Source organism: Alexandromys fortis, unplaced genomic scaffold (assembly GCF_014885135.2).
Source record: "Alexandromys fortis isolate MF-2015 unplaced genomic scaffold, M_Fortis_MF-2015_v1.1 scaffold_6, whole genome shotgun sequence".
NCBI classification, from domain to species: Eukaryota; Metazoa; Chordata; class Mammalia; order Rodentia; family Cricetidae; genus Alexandromys; species Alexandromys fortis.
In genome coordinates, this window is record NW_026067902.1 from 23,880,322 (window position 1) to 23,893,325 (window position 13,004).

Consider the following 13,004-nt stretch of genomic DNA (forward strand, 5'->3'; position numbering starts at 1 on the left):
CACATTAGAAGAAATGTATGGCCTGTGCTGTGCCTGAGTTATAGGTGGCCAGTGGCTGCAGAGAAAGGGAGAACACGTGTTCTCCAGGTTCAAACCCCAATACCTTGTGATAGCCCAGTGATCAGCTTTAAAGACATTTACATACAAGAAACAGTGAATAGTGGGAGAGAGAGAGAGAAAGAGAGAGAGAGAGAATAATTAAAGAAGACATCAATTTGAGAAGTAGGGAGACAGTGTTAGAAAAGGGGAGGGGTAGCAATGATGTAAATACAGTATTCGTGCCTGAAACACTCAAAAATTTCAAAAGCATTATTCTTGGAATGGCTATAATTGAAAATTGCTTTTCGCTAGAGTGGTATTCTATATACGTGCTGCTCAAATGTAAATATTTTAAGACAATTTGATTGGAATAATAAGCTCTTAAAATCTATATAACAAAAGGGATTCTTGTGTTTTGTCCTTTAATTTTTTTTTTTTTAAAGAAAACCTTGCTGGGATTGCATGCAGTGATAGAGATGCTGCTAAGAATGTCTCACAGCTGCTTCAAATCATTCACTGCTCATAAACATATGGGGTCTATTCTTCCGTCACTGTGCGTAATTCCTATTGACACTAATGGGAACTGCACATGCGTATCACTATAATTTGGCCTCAGACAGACTGAAAATCATCATCGAGATGAGAAGCAAAAGCCACCAAACAAAGAAAGGAATTAATTCCTTAAAACTCACATCATACACTTTCTTGTCACAAAAATTCCTGTCATGGTGGCTTAATCTGTCATGATTTTAATATAATTTAAAACAATATATTTAATACAATTTATCATATCAAAATATCATATATATATACACACACATATATAACACATATACACACGCAAACACACACACATACTCACTATCTTCCAGAATGCCAAATTACCTTTATCCATACTAACACTGGAAGTGAAACTTTCTTCTTGTAGATCAAGATGCCAGTGCTGTGTGGATAGCTTTAAGCTGCTAGTTCGTAATGCTGTGATGTGTGTGCGTGTGTGTGTGTATATAAACATACACACATATTTATATGTATGCATAGGCCTTAATTCAAGTATCTATAAATTGCTCATTGCTTCAAATGCCCTTTGATGCCTTTAATAAGAACATTTTCTCATTTCTCAACCTCAACCCAAACTGTAGGATTTGTAATGGGAGGCGGGGAGGAGGCGGAAATCTTTTTTTTTTTCAATAAAAAATTATATTTAAAAAAAATGTGAAATTGTAGCAGGCATCCACCTAGAGAATCTCAAATTAGGAAGATTCATTCACTGCCCCACTATCCTATTTTCACATCTGAACAACTAAGTTCCTGGTTGTGTGTCTCAGCAGTGCCATTCTGGCCAGGTTCCAAGAGGCAGGGGGTTGCCTCAGATCTCAGTGGGAAGCGGCCATTATGTGTTTGGGGGAAGCCATTGGAAGCTGGCAGGTGAGCCAATTCTATCACCAAGGAGAAAGTATTGCTGGTAAAGTCACCTTGTGACAAGGGTCTCCCTGCTGTGGGTTAACTTCCAGAAAGAAGGTTTGCAGAACGCATAGCAGCTCACAACGAGGAAATCAAACAAAATAAATTGAGCATAATTTGACACAGTTAAAATAAGAAGTGTCACCAAGGCCGCTGTGAAGTGGGAGTTATGAAGAGCTTCTGCAGAGATTAAACATTTAGTTAGACAATAAAATAGCTTGCTGGTCAAACCAGAGACATTATTCTTAATGTGCACGCTGATGGAAACGAGTCAGTAAGTCTTCCTGACAAGCATGGCTGCCAAAGGGTAGTAACTAGGGCTGATGAGGCACACATGTTCACGTAATTGATAAACCCTAAGCAGAGAGAAATAGCAATATTACAAAAAAATAACCAATTCAACATGATCCTTTCGGTGTTTTTTTTTTTTTGTTCCTAATAAATTACATAGAAATGACCAGAAAAGGTATTGTACTGAAATGGGCTGCCTCTCCCCTCCGCAGATCCACATGGATGTTGGTAGATTGAGCAGAAATATTTCCACATTATAGTTTTCTCACCAAAATACTCTCATTCCATCTTCAAACAAATGCTTCTTCAGTACCCTCCCAAGTGTCTTAAACGGAATATGTGCAAAGAGGATGAAAAGCACAAGAAGAGATAAACTAAACTTAGTAACAAAACAGGAATAAAAACACAAAAATAGCCATTTATGTATATTGATATGCATAGGATATATGAAGTACTCAAAGTTCTGTCTCTCTCTCTCTTTCCTCTATCTCTCTTTCTCTCTCTCACTCTCTGTCTCTCTGTCTGTCTATCTGTCTCTCTCTCTCTCTCTCTCTCTCACACACACACACACGCACACACACGTGCGCGCATGCACTTCCTAACAAAAGCATTCTACATATGTTTTGTTTACTTGTACCCAATAGTCTCTTCAGGGCTTTCATTTCCTCAGGACACACCTGCTTAAGGTCAAGGTCTATTCCTGTATCCTTGCTTATTCAATTCTACTTGATTCAAAATTGTTATTAGAGAGAAAACATTTTAATCAAATGAGTTTTAATTAATGTATGAATCACCAGTCTTATAAACAGTTTGCCTTGTAAGGCAATTCTGAGGAAAATTTGGCCTCTGGATCTGCAGACCAAACTATCACAATTTTGGCCTATTTGTTGAACGCCAAATAATGCATGTTAAGTATTTTCCTCCCAGTGATTATTCTGCAGAAATGTTGAAAAACTAATACTGTCAAAGAAAACACATATAACTGAATAGGGTGGCCTCTAGAAATGTAAGAACCACTAAGGAAATGTTTCTTGGAATAGAAATCTTTGGAAAGTTTCAAATCACACCAGAAATCACTACAGCCTTGGGTCTATGAGACTGACAAAGTTATCACTTTATTGCTGGTCCAATACTTTTAACACAGAATGTCAATGGTCTTTGAAATAGCTGAAAAACACAAATCAAAGGTTAACATCTTTAATGATCATCTAACATGTTACTCTGCCTACAGATAAGTTGAACAAAAACGTAGACTTATATACAGTAAGAATAACGTGATTTTCCTTGACATACAAATCTGCACCAGCAAACAAGAATAAAGTATGTCATATAATTATAACTTTAATAGTCAAATTAAGAATTGTATATACTGATTTGACCAAGCAAGAATTTGTATTATCTACCTCAATGCATTGGTTTTGTCTTTCCTTTCTCTACCGCACCAAATCATGTATTAATTTTAGAGCTAACTTAGACTGAACACCTGGTTTTTCCTTTGAGAGTTTAGATTTATCTTCAAAATTCTCCAAGTATGTGATGATGACTATGAAGGTATATACTGTCTAACTTCTAATATTTTATATTTGCATATATACATACATGTGCATATAGAGAGACATATATGTATCAATGTACAGCATACACAATTGTATAAATAAGCATAGTCTTACAAATATAAGTAAATACACCAGGGGCAGACATAGTCTGCTGAAGTGATGAATTCAGACTCTTGTAAGATAAGTGAGACACCCTATGAAACATCTGAGAATATGCCAAAGAGGGGAGAGAGGAGTAGAGAGGAAGAAGTGAGGAGGGAGGTATAGAGAACTGTTACTGGAGATGCTGAGGTAGATTTTCCTTTTTTTCTTTTTTCTTATTTTATTAATTTTTATTGATCTCTACATTTTTTCTCTGTTCTCCTCCTTGCCTCTCCCCTCCCCTTCAACCCTACTCCAAGGTCCCCATGCTCTCAATTTACTCAGGACATCTTGTCTTTTTCTACTTCCCATGCAGATTAGATCCATGTATGTTTCACTTAGGATCCTCATTGTTGTCTAGGTTCTCTGGGATTGTGATTTGTAGGCTGGTTTTCTTTGCTTTATGTTTAAAAACCACTTATGAGTGAGTACATGTGATAATTGTCTTTCTGGGTCTGGGTTACCTCACTCAAAATGATGTTTTCTAGTTCCATCCATCTTGAATTTTGCTGGGGTGGATTTTCAACTTGACTGGTGTAACTTCTGGTTTTAAAGAATACTACCCACTAAATAAAAATGGTGACTTCATTTTAGATCTTTTAGAAAGCGATATTGCTGCCTGTATTCATATTCTTGGAAGAGTCAATAACTTATTTTACATTGGATATGTGTGTCTGTACATCTGTGTGTATGTGTACACACAATTTTGCATTTATAAAAGACAAAGAAAGTTCACATAAAAATAAATGAGTGTACTTGTTATTTTTACATGAATAATTAGATGTGGGTTCAGTATTCTATCCTGCAAAACATGGAGCAACTTCAGTGTTTTTTTACAGAGTTTATTGATAATTTGATTTTATAATCACCATTGCTGAAATTGTCACTTTGTATAAACCTGTAATATGAATGAAAGAACATTGTTTGCAGTCATTTCAGAGACTGTTGGAAATTATAACTTAATCTCAGATCAAAAGTCATTTCATGATTCTTTTCATGAAAACTCAAACAGCAATTCGAGCACCAGTATTTAAAATAAAACATTCTAATGTAATGTAACTCCAAGATACAATGTTTTCATTCATGTCAGGAAAGGTGTCTCCTTGTATAATCCGGGCTGGACTTGAACAGCTCAGGAAAGCCTCATACTTATAATTCTTGTTTCTTCACCTCTGGAGTATATTTTGGCTATTTTTCTTTTCCAAGCAAGATATTTCTAATTTCATATTCATCTACAACACTAACCATTTCTAATTTCTCAAAGATTATTCAGTTACTATTTGCAACTACCACACTCTAAGTCTTCTTCTGGATTTTAGGGGTGCAATAAAAAAATCAAGCAGAGTGTATTGCTGTTTGGCTGCCATTGTGACACTCATGTGGATATGATAAGTTGAATGTAGTAATAAATGTGATAAAGAATGATGAATTAGGGAAAAAGGATAAAAGCTGTGGGACATAGAGGGATTGGCAGACTTTGCAAATCTAGGAAGCAGCCTTGAGTGGCAGAAACAAGCCAACTGGGCTCTAAGAGAGTGGGACACAGCAGAAAGGGTGACTAGTACAAAGGTAGGAAGACAGATTATCCATGTTTAATACAGATCTGGAAAGACAAAATGACCTAAACCCACACAGATGAGTGAGGAAGAAAAGGTAGAAGGGCATCTGGGGAGATTGTTTGGAGGGTTAGGCTCCATGCTCAGCTGTCTAGGTTTCATTTCGTCATAGAAAGGCACTGGATTTATGAGGAAGGCAACTCCATGGCCTAACTTAGGAGCTGATGGAAACTCTGCATGCTACAGAGCAGGGCAAGTGAGATGAAGGAAGCCAAGCTGAAATCCTGCACTGTGATCCAGGGAGAGACAACCTGGCAAGAACAGGAACAGCAATTGGCCAGATTCAATATGCAATTTGAAGGTTGAGTAGAACTCATTGCAAGAGGGGAATGTAATGTCCAAGAAAGTAGCCTAGGGACTTCATGAATGGGAACTTCATTTTACAATGACAATGGAGCACCACAGAAAAAAATGACGTGGTGGCAAGTGGCTAAATATTAGTTCATTTACAATATGTGGAAACTGATATGAAATATTCAAGTGCTACATTAATAGTCAAGTCTAGAATTAAGGGGGGAACATCAGAGTTAAACCAAGTAAAGTAATCAAATGATTGCAAATGATGACTTAAAAATTAATAATATCTAGAAAGGCTTAAATAGATAAATAAATAAATGTTCTTCACTCTCACTCACAAAACACTCATTCTGCATTTCTTGGTTAATCTCCAAAACTCAACATTCCTGTTTCTAGTCTATGAAGCTCTCCCCTCCCCCACCCTCTGCTTCCCTAGCAGTACAGATCCTGGGGGATAGTACATATTGGGTTTTCTTAATGTGTCAGTTGACTGGAGACTTCAGTAAACTAGGGCTGCTTTAATTATTGTCATATAGTAGTGCATTCTGTGTCATTAAAATTGAAATACTCATGGATTTTCTAGGTCAGAGTGAAAGAAAGAATAAATGAATATTATTTTTGAAAAGATCATGTTATTTGAGACCTCAGCAGTGGAACGTGTTACTAGTTTATAAACGAGCAAAGAGGTATCCTCTTCTATATGAGTCTGGAGAGCAACAACATCTCAAGGCAAAACCTACTGTTTTTTTTTTTTTTAATGGAACACAAAGTCCCTAGAGTAGGAAGTAAAAATAATTCTTCTGTAAAGATATTCCATCAGCAATCAAAAATAAATTTACCTGAATTTCTGGTCAAGAATTCTAAACATAGTGAGAGGCTGAAATTGCAGACAATGGTAACAAAAACAGGAAAACGAAATCTTAAAGACCACCTCTTAAACACTTAAAACATTGAAGGTGTGATATCTTCCATCTCCCAGTCTAACTTTGTTTCTGCAGTGCTAAAATGGCATGCCCTATGTGGAAGGACTGGTCATTGTTTAGGAGAAGATGTATATGTTAGAATTCACTCCTATTCTTCCTTAATTAGTCAGCATGGTGGTGCACACCTATAACCTGAGCACCTGGGAGACTGAGGCAGGAGGATAATGGATTCCAGGCTATCCTGGCCTGTATAGCTGTTTAATGACCCAGCAGCTGCATGTGACCTTGTTTCAAAAACAAAACAAAACCCTAAAATGACTATAATTTATCCTAGTTCTATCATAAGTCTAAAATGTGTTTCTGTGTACTAGTTGATGAATGAGTTGAAACTTGCTATTGACATTAAATATTTTAATTTTTTATTGAATTTATTGAGCTCTACATTTTTCTCTGCTACCCTCCCTCCCTCTCCCCTCCGCTTCAACTCTCTCCCAAGGTACTAATACTCCTAATTTACTCAGGAGATCTCATCTTTTTCTACTTCTCAGGTAGATTAAATCCATGTATGATTCTCTTAGTGTCCTCATTGTTGTCTAGGTTGTCTGGGATTGTGATTTGTGGACTGGTTTTCTTAGCTTTATGTTTATAAACAATTGTAAGTGACATATGATAATTGTCTTTCTGGATCTGGGTTACTTTACTCAAAATGATGTTAACTAGCTCCATCCATTTGCCTGCAAAGATCAAGATGTCGTTATTTTTATCTGCTGTGTAGTATTTCATTGTGTAAATGTACCACATTTTCCTAATCCATCCTTTGGTCGAGGGGCATTTAGGTTGTTTCCAGGTTCTGGCTATGACAAGCAATGCTGCTATGAACATAGTTGAGTACATGTCCTTGTGGCACGGATGATCACCCTTTGGACATATACCCAAATGTGGTATTACTGGGTCTTGAAGAAGGTTTTATTTTTCTTATTTTCTGAGAAATCATCATACTAATATCCGAAGGGGCTGTACCAGCTTGCAAACCCAACAGCAATGCAGGAGTGTTCCCTTTACCCCACAACCTGTCCGGCATAGGTTGTCATCAGTGTTTTTGATCTTGGCCATTCTTACAGGTGTAAGATGGAATCTCAGAGTTGTTTTGATTTGCATTTCTCTGATGATTAAGGATGTTGAGCATTTCCTTAAGGGTCTTTTAGTCATTTTTAGATTCCTCTCTTTAGAGTTCTGTGTTATGTCTGTACTCCATTTTTTATTGGATTACTTGTTCTTTTAATGACCAATTTCTTGATTTCTTTGTATATTTTGTAGATCAGACCTCTGTCTGATGTGGGGTTGGTGAGGATCTTTTCCCATTGTGTAAGCTGTGATTTTGTCTTGTTGACCATGTCCTTTGCTTTACAGAAACTTTTCAGTTTCAGGAGGTTCCATTTATTAATTGTTTCTCTTAGTGTCTGTGCTACTGGGCTTATATTTAGGAAGTGGTCTCCCATGCCAATGTGTTTAAGTGTACTTCCCTCTTTCTCTTCTATGAAGTTCGAGTGTGGCTGGCTTTATGTTGAGGTCTTTGATTCATTTGGACTTGAGTTTTGTGCATGGTGATAGATATGAATCTATTTTTATTCTTTTACATGTTGACATCCAGTTATGCCAGCACCATTTGTTAAATATGTTTTCTTTCTTTCCGTTTGATATTTAGTGCTTCTTTATCAAAAATTAGATATTTGAGAGTGTGTGGCTTAATATCCTGGTCTTCAAGTTCCTTTGGTTCTCCTGTCTGTTTTTATGTCAGTACCAGGCTGTTTTCAGTATTGTAGCTCTTAGTAAAATTTGAAGTCAGGGATTGTGATGCCTGCAGAAATTCTTTTGTTATACAGCATTGTTTTTGACTATCCTGGGTTTTTTGCTTTTCCATATGAAGTTGAGAACCATTCTTTCAAGGTTTGCAAAGAATTTTGTTGGGATTTTGATGGGCATTGCATTGAATCTGTAGATTGCTTTTGGTAAGATTTCCATTTTACTATGTTAATTCTACCTACCCAAGAGCATGGGAGATCTTTTTTTTTTTTTTTGGTGTCTTCTTCAATTTCTTTCTTCAAAGATTTAAAGTTTTTGTCATACATGCCTTCCACTTGTTTGGTTAGAGTTACTCCAAGATATTTTATGCTATTTGTGGCTATTGTGAAGGGCAATATTTCTCAGATTTCTTTCTCAGCCCATTTATCATCTGTGTCCAGGAAGGCTACTGATTTTTTAGTTAATCTTGTATCCTGCTATATTACTGAAAGTGTTTATGAGTTGTACATGTTCCTGGGTAGAATTTTTGGGGTCGCTTATGTAAAGTATCAGATTATCACCAAATAGTGAGAGTTTGACTTTTTCTTTTCCAATTTATATGCCTTGATCTCCTTTTGTTGTTGTATTGCTCTAGTTAGGACTGCAGGAACTGTATTGAATAGATATGGAGAGAGTGGACAACCGATCTTGTTCCTGATGTCAGTGTGATTTGATATTGTCTGTTGGCTTGCTGTATATTGCCTTTATTATGTTTAGGTATGTTCCTTGTATTCCTGGTGTCTCCAAGATCTTTATCATCATGAAGGGATGTTGTATTTTGTCTAACGCTTTTGCAACATCTAATGAGATAATCATGTAGTTTTTATTGTTCAATTTGTGTATATGGTGGATTACGTTGACAAATTTTCATACATTGAACCATCCCTGCATCTCTGGAATGAAGCCGACTAGATCATGGTGGATGATGGTTCTGATGTGTTCTTGGATTCAAAATGCCAATATTTTATTTAGCATTTTGCATCAATGTTCATGAGTAAGATTGGTCTGCAATTCTTTCTTAGTAATGTCTTTATGTGGTTTGGGTTTCAGCATAATTGTAGCATTATAAAAATAATTTAACAATGTTCCTTTTGTTTCTATTGTGTGGAACAATTTGAGGAGTAATGGTATTATTTCTTCTTTGAAAATCTTGTAGAATTCTAAACTGAAACCATTTGGTCCTGAGCTTTTTTGGGTTGGGAGACTTTTGATGACTGTTTCCATAGCAGTTCTAGGTCATTTAATTTGCTTATGTGATCTCGATTTAATTTTGGTAAGTGATATTTATCCAGAAAGTTGTCCATTTCCTTTAAGTTTTCCAATTTATTGGAGTACAGCTTTTCGAAATATGACCTGATGATTCTCTGTATTTCCTTCATGTCTGTTGTTATGTCCTCCTTTTCATTTCTGATTTTGTTAATTCAGATATTCTCTCTCTGCCTTTTGGTTAGTTTGGATAAAGGTTTGTCTATTTTGTTGATTTTCTCAAAGAACCAACTCTTTGTCTCATTGATTCTTTGTATTGTTTTCTTTGTTTCCATTTTGTTGATTTTAGCTCTTAATTTGATTATTTCCTGCTGTCTATTTCTCTCAGGTGAGTTTGCTTCTTTTTGTTCTAAAGTTTTCAAATGTTCTGTTAATTCACTAGTGTGGGATTTGTCCAGCTTCATTATGTAGGCATTTAGTGCTATGAACTTTCCTCTTAACACTGCTTTCATTGTGTTCCATACATTTGGGTATGTTGTGTGGTCATTTTCATTGAGATTTAGGATGATTCAGGTAAGCATTGTCTAATTTCCAAATGTTAGTGGGCTTTCTAGAATTAGTATTGCTGTCGATTTCTAGTTTTAAGGCATGGTGATCTGATAAGATACATGGGGTTATTCCAATTTTTTGTATCTGTTGAGGTTTATTTTGTTCTCACCGAGTTTGTGATCAATTTTTGAGAAGGTTCTATGAGGTGCTGAGAAGAAAGTATATTCTTTTATGTTTTAATGGAATAGTCTATAGATGAATGTTAAGTCCGTTTGAGTCATAACGTCTGTTAGTTCCCTTATTTCTCTGTTAATTTTTATGTCTGACTGCCCTGTCCAGTGGTGAGAGTGGAGTGCTGAAGTCTCTCACTATTAGTGTGTGGGGTTTGACATATGATTTAAGCTTTAGAAATGTTTCTTTTACATACAAGAGTGCCCTTGCATTTGGGGTATAGATGTTCAGTATTGAGATTTCTTCTTGATGGAATTTTTCCTGTGACTAATATGAAATGTTCTTCTTTGTCTCTTTTGTTTGATTTTAGTTTGAAGTCTATTTGGTTAGATATTAGGATAGCTACACCAGCTATCTTAGGTCCATTTGATTGGAAATTTTTTTCCCAACCCTTTACTCTGAGGCAATGTCTGTCTTTAAGGTTGAGGTGTGTTTCTTGTATGCAGCAGAAGGATAGATTCTGTGTTTTTAACCAATCTGTTAGCCTGTGTCTTTTTATAGGTCAGTTGAGTCCATTTATTTGAAGGGCTATTAATGACCAGTGATTGCTATCTTCTATTAATATAGTTTTCAATTGTTGGTAATGTTATTGTGTGTGTTTTCCCCTTCTTTGGGATTTGGTGTTGTGAGATCATCAATTGTCTGTGTTTTTGTTGATATAGCCAACATTTGGGGTTGGAATTTTCCTTCTAGTACTTTGTGTAGGGCTGGGTTTGTTGCTAGGTGTTAGTTAAATCTAGTTTTGTCATGGAATATCTTGTTTTATCTTTCAATGGTGATTGAAAGTTTTGCTGGGTATAGTAGTCTGAGCTGGCATCCGTGGTCTCTTAATGTCTGCATAATACTTGACCACGACCTTCTGGCTTTCATTGTCACCAATGAGAAGCCAGGTGTAATTCTGATGGGTCTGCCTTCATATGTTACTTGGCCTTTTTCCTTTGCAGCTCTCAATATTCTTTCTTTTTCTGTGTGTTTAGTATTTTAATTATTATGTGGCAAGGGGACTTTTTTTTTTTATTCAGTCTGTTTGGTGTCTGTAAGCTTCACATATGCATATCTTTCTTTAGGTTGGGAAAGTTTTCTTCTATGATTTTGTTAAGCTTTTGAGTTGAACTTCTCTTTCTTTTACACCTATAATTCTTAGGCTTGTTCTTTCTATGGTGTCTCATATATCCTGGATATTTTGGGTTAAATTTTTGTTAGATTTAATGAGTTTTTTTGACTGATGAATCTATTTCCTCTATTGTTTCTTCAGCACTTGAGATTCTCTCTTCCATTTCCTGTATTCTGTTGTTTATGTTTGTATTTGTGTTTTCTGATCATTTTCTCATGATATTTGTTTCTATAAATTCCTCTGCTTGTGTTTTCTTTATTATCTCTATTTCAGTTTTCAAGTCTTGAATAGTTTCTTTTATATATTTGATTGTTTTTTCCTTTGGTTTTCTTTAAGGGATTTCCTGATATCTTCCAAAGTTTTATTTGTCTTTTTCTCCATTTCTTTGAGGGAATTTCCCATTTTCTCTTTAAGAGTCTTAAACATTCTCCCGAGTTATTTTTTAGGTCATTTTTTTTCTGCTTCAGCTATATTTAGTTGTTGAAGTCTTGCTGTTGTAGGGTCTCTAGATTTTACTGGTGTCTTGTTGCCTTTGTGGTGTTGCATGTGTTCTTATCTTGTCTACTCATCTTTTCCTCTAATTGATATTGTTGGGGCTGTCTGTAACTCTGGTGATTAATCTTCTAGGTGCCAGTGTATCCAAGGCTCAGATAGTTGCTCCTCATAGTACAGTCAATACGATGGTTCTAGTTACCCTGCTTGTCACTCCATGTTTCTGGAGGTCTCTCAGTGCTCTGGGGTGTCTACTCAGCTCCTGTGGAGTTTGCTGTCTCAGGCTTGCTGTGGTTTAGATTGCAGGATCAGACCTGTTTCTATAAATGTCCCTGGTCTGGATCTGCTCCTGCAGAGGTCCCTGGCTCGGGTTTGGTCCTGCAATGGTTTCTGGCTCTGATTTCCCTTGAAGAACCCAGACTCATGTGTGCCAGGACCCGGAGAGGACCTGAGACCCATGCATGGACCCTCAGAGTTTTCTGGTCCCTGCTTAGTCTCTCAGAGGTCCCAGACCAATGCCTGGACCTGGAGCAGTCCTGTCTCAGGCCTGTTTTCTCAGAGGTCCCAGACTCATACACAGACCCTCAGAGGTTTCTGGTTCCTGCTTACTCTCTAGTCACAGACAGATGCCAAGACCCACAGAAGTCCTGGCTCCTGGCTCGGGCCTAATTCTTCAGAGGTCCCAGATTCATACCCAGGCCCTCAGTGGTCTTTGGCTCTGGCCCACTCGCTCAGCGGTTGCTTCCCTATACCTGCTCCTGTGGAATTCACTGTCTCAGGTCTTCTCCGGCCCAGGTTGCTGGTTCAGTCCTGCCTCTGCAAATGTCTGGACCTGCTCCAGCTCCCATAGAGCTCTCCATCTCAGGCCCGCTCTGGCCTAGGTTGCTGGCCTAGTCCTGCTTCAAAACTTAACTTTTAAAGAATCAGAAGAGCCAAAATTTCTACATGATATAATAAAATGGTTCATATTTATATAACATTCTTCTAAGGGAATTCTTAGTCCCATGTAAATTAGTAACTTGTGCAGATTTTATCATCTTCTTAGGCAGTTTTGGAATAAATAACATTAGATATACTTCAGTGTGGGTGGTGTGTGCATGTGTATGTGTGTATATATGTCTATATTGTATGTGTATACATGCAGATGCCAAAGGAAAACACCAAGGGGCCTCTTCTATCTCTGCTTTGTTCTTTTGAGGCAGGGTCTTTGGCTGAACCTAAAGCTACTTTGGGAGGCTAGCTA

General features: G+C 36.9%; 1 long non-coding RNA gene across 2 annotated transcripts in view; it reads right to left on the reverse strand.

Moving 5' to 3' along the window:
* The window catches only part of LOC126496833 (uncharacterized), a 186,524-nt gene that overhangs the window by 79,620 nt on the left and 93,900 nt on the right, over positions 1 to 13,004 (reverse strand). The gene's annotated exons all lie outside the window — the stretch shown is intronic.